The sequence below is a fragment of the Tupaia chinensis genome, unplaced genomic scaffold, assembly GCF_000334495.1.
Source record: "Tupaia chinensis unplaced genomic scaffold, TupChi_1.0 Scaffold144982_1, whole genome shotgun sequence".
Lineage (NCBI taxonomy): Eukaryota > Metazoa > Chordata > Mammalia > Scandentia > Tupaiidae > Tupaia > Tupaia belangeri.
The window spans coordinates 1,489,240-1,498,850 of NW_006204841.1; the positions used below are offsets into that span (position 1 = coordinate 1,489,240).

Consider the following 9,611-nt stretch of genomic DNA (forward strand, 5'->3'; position numbering starts at 1 on the left):
CCGACATTCTTAAAAGAGAGAAAGAGAAAGAGAGGGCAACTGCGGTATAATGTGAGACCCAGACCTGGGGGCTTGAAGATCATGCTGATACATGCGCGTGCATGCCCAAAATCTCAAGAGGAGAATGGAGGAGCAGGGATTGTGGCATGGCCCTGGGAGTGGGTGATTTCTCACTTTCTGTCTCTGTTTCTCTCAGGCTTTTCTGGCTAGTGTACACGCCCTATAGCAAAAAACCTCTCAAAAAAAAAGAAAGAAAATGAAGCTCAAGGGTTCTGTTAAACTACAGGTTGTGACAGAATTTATCACAGGTACATCAGTTGAGAGGCTAATCAAGCAATTTATAGAAGGGCTTGATCCTTTCTATACAGGCCCTGACCTCTGAAGTCCTGACCTCTGTCCCCAAATGGGGCCTTTCTTCCTGAACTCTGCTATGCAAGGAATTACAGTGGCTGGACCCCACATGGCAGATTGTACCATTTGAGCCCTGCATCCACCAGCTTGAGGAACACCCTGGGGATGGGTGCGAGTGTGCCCGGAATCACAGAAAAGGGCAGCGTTGGAGGAGAAGGCACAGCAGCATGGCTGTTCCCTAAGGGGTGCTTCCTCACTTTCCCTCCCTCTCCTTTCTCTCTCTTTCTCTAGAGGATGCACACGTCATCTGACAAAACTGAAAGAACAAAACAAGCAGCGCTCCGGGGCTGCTGCGGCGTAGGTACAGACTCAGAAGAGAAACCGGCCCAGGGCTTCGAGGCGTACCCAGGCTTAGGAGGCTCCCTCTGCTCCCAGCCCGAGAGGCCCCGTGCGTGCTGTTTGGACCCGAGGGGCTGCTCAGTGCCAGATGGCGGGACTCCATGGTGCTGTCCTGGGGCAGGACACATAACCTCGCCTGGGCTCTCTTGTAAAATGAGAGTCTACACCTTTTACACAGAAAATGGGAGATAGAGGTGCGTTGGTGTGTGTAGGTATTCCCGACTGACTCCCCCACATTCCCTGATCTGCAAATGTCATTAACAATTTTTTTTTTTTAACTTTGAGACTGGTCCTGTAGCCTAGTGGTTAAGGGAACCAGATCCCACACGGCCAACCACCATTCAAATCCTGGTCCCAGCCTCTTGAAAAACACTCTGGGTACACGTGCACGTGTGCCTCAAATCCCACCAGGAGGAAGCATTGAGGGGAAGGGACTATGACATGACCGAGCCACACTGGGGGGCGCTTGATCCCTCCATACCTGTGTTTCTGTCTCTCTCCGGCTTGTGCGTGCTCCTTCTCGCAATGACACACACACGCACACAAACCCTTTACTTGAAATAGGGTAATCAGTTTTATCACACTGGATAAGCAACCAAGAGTGACCCAAGAGTTGTCTGTTCATGAATTTTGTCTTATCTGAAACTTTGAAGATGGTCTGGGGTTGTTTGTTTGTTTGTTTGTTTGTTTTTGTTTGTTTGGGTTTTTTTGTTTGGTTGTTTGTTGTTTTTTGGAGAGGTTTTCGCTATAGGGCGCGTGCACTCGCCAGACAGACAGAGAGAGACATAGAGACAGAAAGCGAGAAATCGCCCCCTAGGGAGGATGGCCACACCACAATCCCTTCTCTGCCCTTCTCCTCTTGGGATTTTTGAGCACGCACGTACATGTATCCAACATGAGTTTAAGCCACCAGGGCTGGAACTCAAACCGCGGTCGACTACTGCTGGTCCCCAGGGTCTGGGTTTTTTAATGGTTAGGGTTTGTTACTCATTGTATAACCTCACAATGCAAAAAAAAACCCCCAAAGTAACAGTTTATTCTAAAACAACATAGGATCAGGAAGGTGAGCGCTGAGTAATCCTATATGCTTTCCCTTTGAAGTCTGTAGGTCTTAGAGGCTGCGGGTGACCATAAAGGGATTAGCTTTAGCGCTGTTTCTTTTCTAAAATGGCAGGTGTGGTGGGCTCTCTTTAGGGGGGTGTGCTCGAGGAATTCTTCAAATAGTCCCTCAATGTCATCATTTCCCCGCTATACAAAATAGAGTCAATGCATTAATTCCCCATTTCCTTTTTTTAAAAAAAAATTCCTTTGGGGGACCAGCGTGAGCGTAATGGCTATGTCACTGGACTCCCACGTAGTCAACTGTAATTCGAGTCCTGGACCCGGTGGCTTAAACTCACTCCGGGTGCGTGTGCATTGCGGCACGGCCATCCCCCCGGGGGATGATTTCTCACTTTCTGTCTCTCTGTCTCTTTCTGGTGAGCACACGTGCAAAAAAAAGCAAAAACCTCTTAAAAAAAAAAAAAGAAAAAGAAAAAAAATTTCCGTTGGGGCCAGCAGACTGTGAAATGGTCATGTCACTGGACTCCCACGGTTATGTCACTACTCCCGTAGTTTGACTCCACTACGGTTTGAGTTCCAGACCCAGCGGCTTGAAATTCACACTGGGCACATGTGTGTGTGCATGCCCAAAATCCCAAGAGGAGAATGGAAGAGAAGAGATTGTGGAGTGGCCATCCCCCTAGGAAGTGATTTCTCACTTCCTGTCTCTCTGTCTCTCTGGCACACGCATGAAGCCTATGGCAAAAATCTCTCTCTAAAAATAAATAAATAAACAAATAAAAATTTCCTTTGGGGCCAGCAGGTAGCATGGTGGTTGAGGTGGCTGGACTCCCACATGGAGGAGAAGGGATTGCGGTGTGGCCATTATGTCTGACTGCAGTTCCAGTCCTGGACCTGGTGGCTTCAAAATCATACTGGGTGCGTGTATACCTACAAATTCCAGGAGGAGAATGGAAGAGAAGGGATTGGGGCATGCCTATCCCCCCGGGAGGCAATTTCTCACTTTCCCCTGCTCTCTCTCCAGTGAATGCACGTGACCTATGGCAAAAAATAAAGCATTAAAAAAAAGTCCTTTTGGGAACCAGCAGTTAGCGTAATGGCTATGTCGCTGGACTCCCACGTAGTCGACCGCGGTTCGCGTCCCAGACCCGGTGGCTTAAACTCACGCAGGGCGCGTGTGCGTGCGTGCCCAAGATCCCGAGAGGAGAATGGAAAAGGGATTGCAGCATGACCATCCCCCCTGGGGGGTGATTTCTTGCTTTCTGTCTCTCTGTCTCTCTCTGTCTGTCTGGCAAGCGCACACGCCCTATAGCAAAAACCTCTCCCAAAAAAAAAAAAAAAAGTCCTTTTAAACCCCATTCATTTTTTTAATTAAGTTATTCAATTTTATTTATTCATTCATTCATTCATTTTAATTTGACCAGAGAGAGAGAGAGAGAGAGGAAAGTGAGAAAGCAAGCCCCCAGGACCGGGACTCGACCTTTGAACTATGGTCGGCCATGTGGGAGTGTCCAGAGCCTTAACCACCACGCCACTTGCCGGTCCCCTTAAGCCCTGTTCTTATACCAGTGAGGGTAGATTCAAAGAGGCAAACTGGGCACCTTGTCAGTACCTCGTAGTTATTGAGTAACTGGAGCTAATAATACGCACATTCGAACGCTATACTTCGAGTATAACATTATACGACGTGTATTACAGGAACACCTCGTAGACAGTGAGGTTTGCCCAATTACCCTGGCCCGTATTTTGACTGCTAGCTAAGTATTCCTGCATGTATCTCTACCGTGGGAGAGGAAGTTGGGTCCAAAACTTTGTTTGTGTGCATGTATATTTATTTTGACCATGCCAACTTATTTTCCAAAAGAGTTGTAACAATTTATATTCCCTTAAACTCAGTGTGATGAGATGGTCCAGGATTATTTTATTTTACTTTAAAAATCATTTGCTGGGACCAGCAGTTGGCATAATGGCTATGTCACTGAACTCCCATGTAGTCAACCGCAGTTTGAGTCCTGGACCAGGTGGCTTACACTCATGCCAGGCACATGTGCGTGCATGCCCAAGATCCCAAGAGGAGAATGGAGGAGAAGGGATTGCAGCGTGACCATCCCCCCTGGGGAGTGATTTCTCACTTTCTGTCTCTGTCTTTGTCTGTCTTTCTGGAGAGTGCATGCGCCTAATTAAAAAAAAAAAAAAAAAAACTCTCCAAAATAAATAAATAAATAAATAAAATAAAATAAATATTTGTTGGCACCACAATGGACAATTGCGTGGTTGAGTCCTGGATCCAACAGCTTGAAAAACACACCAAGAACATATGAATGTGTGCCCCAAATCCAAGAGGAGATAGGAAGAGAAAGAATTTCAATGTGGCCATTCCTCCTAAGGGGTATTTTCTCACTTTCTCCCTCTCTCTCTGGTCAGTGTGTAAGCCCTGTAGGAAATTTAAAAAACAATTAAAAAATTAAAAATAATGGAAATGTTGCAACCTTCTATTTACTTTTTTGAATACGTTATTATGTTGACCACCAAGTAAACTAGCCAACCTGGTAAATGACACAGTAAACTCCTGAAAGCAATTTTATTTTTTCTTCTTTTGTCCCCCAAATGTGTAACCAATCTATGTTACTACAAAGAAATTCTGAGAAACCTGCATAGGCCTCCTAAACCTCACACTCCTATTATTTTATTTATTTATTTTATTTATTTTCTTTTTTTGGAGAGGTTTCCAGACAGACAGAAAGAGAGAAATCACCCCCCAGGGGGGATGGTCACGCCGCAATCCCTTCTCCTCCATTCTCCTCTCAGGATCTTGGGCACGTACGCACACGCACCCGGCGTGAGTTTTAAGCCACCGGGTCCAGGACGCGAACCGCAGTCGACTATGTGGGAGTCCAGCAACATAGCCATTATGCTAACTGCTGGTTCCCTTTACTTACTTTTTTTAAAAAAGAGATTTTCATTCTAGGGAGTGTGCACTTGCTGGGGACACAGAGGGAGACAGAAAGGGAGAAATCACCCCCCAAGGTGATGGCCACGTCGCAATCTCTTCTCCTCCAGTCTGCTCTTGGGATTTTGGACACGCACACACACGCTCCCCTCGTGAGTTTCAAGCCATCGGATCTGGGACTTGAACCACTGTCGGTTCTTGTGGCAGCCCAGCGTATCAACCGCCATGCCACCTGCTAGCCCCACACTCTTATTTTTTAATATCCCGCCTTTGGTACTACCAAGCATCTTCAAATGCACCCAATTAAAAATGTATAGGCCCAGCCTGGTGGTGTAGGGACAGAGGAGTGAACTGCACTGCTCGAAGTCCCAAGGCTGACCGTGAGTGCAGATTGCAGGTTGATCTGGAAACACACCAGGCACCTGCTGGCACCCACGGTCCTGAAGAGCTGAAGGGCTGAGGAAAGGGGCTCAGGGTATGGTAAGACCCTGTTGAGGGTACCTCCCCCAACCCTGGGCTCATGCAAAAAATAAATTATGTAAACTATTTATTTAAAGAATTATTTATTTAATTTTAGCTTTTTTTTTTTTTTTTGCTCCAGGGTACATGTGCTCACAAGAGAGAGCGAGAAAAAGCAAGCCACCAGGTCCAGGACTAGAAACACAGCTGGCCATGTGGAGTCCAGTGCCTTAACCACCATACCGTCATGTAAAGTTCATATGGCCCAAACATGTAAACTTAAAAAGAAAAAATAAAAGGGAGAGCAGCTGTCATGGTAGTTAAGGGGCTGGAGTTCTACATGGTCAACCACGGTTCCAGTCACAAACCTGGCGGCTTAAAGAGCAAGCTTGGGCTTCTCGCGGGCCGCCGGCGGCAACGTGGTGTTCAGGCGCTTTGTGGTGGTTGGCTGGGTGGCCTACATCTCCTTTGGCCCTCGTGCCGGAAATCTGGTTGCAATTGTAGATGTTATTGATCAGGACAGGGCTTTGGTTGATGGACTTGCACTCAGGTGAGGACACAGACCATGCCTTTCAAATGCAAGCAGCTCACTGACTTCATTCTCAAGTTCCCACGTAGTGCGCGCCAGAAGTACATGTGCGAAACCTGGCAGAAGGCAGGTATCAACACAGAATGGGCAGCCACGAGATGGGCCGAGAAGATTGAAACCAGAGAGAGGAAAGCCAAGATGACAGATTTTGATTGTTTTAAAGTCATGAAGGCAAAGAAAATGAGGAACAGAATAATCAAGAATGAAGTTAAGAAGGTTTAAAAGGCAGCTCTCCTGAAAGCTTCTCCCAAAAAAAGCACCTGCTGCTAAGGGTACAGGTGCTGCTGCAGCTGCTGCTGCTGCCAAAGTGCCAGCGAAGAAGATAACGACCACAGGCACGAAGGCCCCAGCCCAGGAGGCTCCTGCTCAGAAAGCGGCAGGCCAGAAAGCACCTCCACCAAACGCATCTGGCAAGAAAGCGTAAGAGGCTGTGATCGAAATAATAAACATTCTTTTTGACATAGCAAAAAAAAAAAAAAAAGGCAAACTTGGTTGGGCCGGCCAGTGGCGTGGTGGTTAAAGGTGCTGGATTCCTACATGGCTGACTGCAGTTTGAGTCCTGGACCTAGAGGCTTCTCACTTTCCCTTTCTCTCTGTCTCTCTCTGGTCAAATTCAAAGATAAAAACAAAAGGAATTAAATAAATAAATAGATAACTTTTTAAAAAGGAATGAAAAGGGGACCAGCAGGTGGTGTGGTGGTCAAGGAGTTGGACACTCCCACGTGGCCAACCACAGTTTGAGTCCTGGACCTGGTGGCTTGCTTTCTCACTTTCTCTCTCTCTCCCTCTCATCTTTGGTTCAATTAAAATAAAATGAATGAATAAATAAAAAAATTTTAAATTAAATTAAAAAGGAATGAAAGAAAAGCTATCTGAGTGTCTGTGCATGTGCGCTCAAAATCCCGAGAGGAGACTGGAGGAGAAGGAAGTACAGTGTAGCTACGCCCCTCATGGGTAATTTCTCACATTCCCTCTCTTTCTGTCTCTCTCTGCCCTTTCTAGCAACTGTATCTCCTAATAAACTTAAAAAAAAAAAAAAGTATTTTCCTCTCCCTGTGTTAAACAATTCTGGGATCAGGCTAAAACGATTTAGCTATTTGCACTACAAAATCATTGCTCCTGACAGATATTATGAACCAATTAAAATATGAGAGTTAATCAAAATGAGCAACTTGCTCATTAACACTTGTTCCAAACCCCTCACCTTGCTGTGCTCACCAACCCTAAACTATCGGGTGCCTTAGCCACCACGCCACCTGCTGGTCCTAGGTCTGACTTTTTAATTTTATTATTATATTATTATTATGTTTTAATTTGACCAGAGAGAGACAGAGAGAAAAAGAAAGAGAGGTAAAGAGAAAAAGCAGGCCTCCAGATCCAGGACCTGAACCATCTTTGGCCATGTGGGAGTCCAGTGCCTTAAACACCACGCAACCTGCTGGCCCCAAGGTCTGACATTCAAGGGGCAAAACCAGGATCCCACCCAGCTCTGCCTGAGTCAGCCTGCACTTCCTCTTCGGTATCACTTCACGTCTCAAACTGATACGGTTTTTTCTTCTCGCATCATTGACAGCGAGGCTGAGATTTCAGGGCGAAACCCGCTAGCAACTCCTTTCATAGGGCTCCACACAGAGAAAATAACCTTCCAGGGAAACCCTGACCAAACAAATAGGATGCAAGTCAATTGCAGAGTTAAATCTTCTAGTAGCCACAACGGAAGACAGTAGGGAGAAACAAGATTAGTTCTTGAAACTTTTTATTATAATATAGACTTACAGAAAGTTGCAAAAATAGTATAAAAAGGGTGTGCGGACCTTTCACCCCCTTTCCCCCAATGGCATGATCTTTCGGGAGGCGTGGTACGAGGAAGCTGACACCGCTGCAGCCCACGGCTCCTAGTCGGGTACCCCAGATCTCACGGGTACCTGCCTCCCGCCCATAGCTATTGGGTTGTCGGAAAAACCGTGATGTATTTTTCTGTACAAAAACATGTCATGACTTTTCTGACAACCTAATATTTCTTTTTTCTTCAAATTCGCTATGGCTGTGTGCACTCACTAGAGAGAGACAGAGGAGGGGGGGGGAGCGAGAAGCACTCCTTTCACCCCACAGTCACTTCTTCTGCAATCCCCTCTCAGGATTTTGGGCACACACACACTCGTGCCCAACATGAGTTTTTTTTTGTTTTTTTTTTTTTTTCTGGAGAGGTTTTTGTTATAGGGCATGTGTGCTCACCAGAAAGACAGAGACCAAGAGGCAGAAAGGAAGAAATCACCCCCCAGGGGAGATGGCCACACCGCAATCCCTTCTCCTCCATTCTCCTCTTGGGATCTTGGGCACGCACGCACACACACGCGCCCTGCATGAGTTTAAGCCACCAGGTACAGGAGTAGAACCACGGTCGGCCACATGGGAGTCCAGCGACATAGCCATTATGCTATCGGCTGGTCTTGATTCTTTTTTAAATTTGAAGAGAGGGAGAGACAGGGAAAATGAGAAAGCAAACCTCTAGGTCCAGGACTTCAACCATGATTGGCCATATGGGAGTGTCCAGCACTTTAGCCACCACGTCATCCTGGTCCCTGCACTTCATTTTTATTTATTTATTTAGAGAGGTTTTTTTGCGATGGGGTTGTGTGCTCATCAGAGAGAGAGAAAGTGAGAAATCACCCACCCATGTGCAAGTGTGGACATGCACACGCATGCGTCTGATGTGAGTTTTAAGGCGCTGGGTCCAAGACTTGAACTGTGAGCGACTATGTGAGAGTCCAGTGATGTAACCATCACGCCATCTGCTCGTCCGCCCCCCCCCCTTTCATTTTCCTGCTTTGCTCTGACTCCAGCCGGTTTGCCACCTTGGTTTAGCCAGACTTCCTACATCCTCTCTTGCCTCTTCATCTGTCAGGAGCACCAGTGTCTCAGCCAGTCCTGGAATGACGCGGTAGAACCCACCTTCAGGGAACCAAGCGCCTCTGAGCCTGTCCCTGCAGGCCAAGCCCATGGGCCGCTTAGGTTCCTGCAAGACTAATTCTACTTCCTCCTTGAAGCTCGCTCCTCTCAGGCTAGCTGGAAACACGTTTACCTTCGAACTCTAAAAGTTCCTACTCTCTGTGCGTTAGGCAAGCAGTGTAGGTACTATTTCCCCAACTAGGACAAAGCTGGTGAAGGTCAAAACCCATTCCACACTTACCCTGCCTCCCGCTCCCACATGGACGGTGTACCTTAGACGGAGAAGGAGCTTAATAAATGCCTGCTGGTCAAAACAGCCTTAAGGACAGAAAGTGGCTATTTATAAATTAGTAGCGAGTGTATTGGAAGATACTATCCTCAGATATCATAGCCTATGAGATGATTTTGAACACTTTAACTGGTAATACACATATTACTGAAACAATCATACAAAAGAAACTATGTCTATTATTTACCATTATTATTATTATTGTTATTATTTCTAGGTTTTTGCCATCGGGCATGTGCACTTACAGGAGAGAGACACACAGAGAGAGAGAATGTGAGAAATCACCCCCTAACGGGGGTGGACAGGCCACTATACCTTCTCCTCCATTCTCCTCTTGGAATTTTAGACACAATGTACATGTACCTTGTGTGATTTTTCAAGCTGCCAGGTCTGGGACCTGAACCATAGCACCTTAATCTCCACACTACATGCTAGCCACTTACCATTATTATTATTTTTAAGAATGATTGTCGTTAACTTTATTTATTTTTTTTAATTTGACCAGAGAGGGACAGAGTGAGAAAGACAGAGAAAGTGAGAAAGCAAGCTGCCAGGTTCAGGAT

The 9,611-nt window shown here is 46.3% G+C and overlaps 1 pseudogene; it reads left to right on the forward strand.

Moving 5' to 3' along the window:
• The first annotated feature begins 645 nt into the window (after positions 1–645).
• On the forward strand, positions 646–8,905 carry LOC102493958 (60S ribosomal protein L14-like; annotated as a pseudogene).
• Positions 8,906–9,611: the final 706 nt, after the last annotated feature.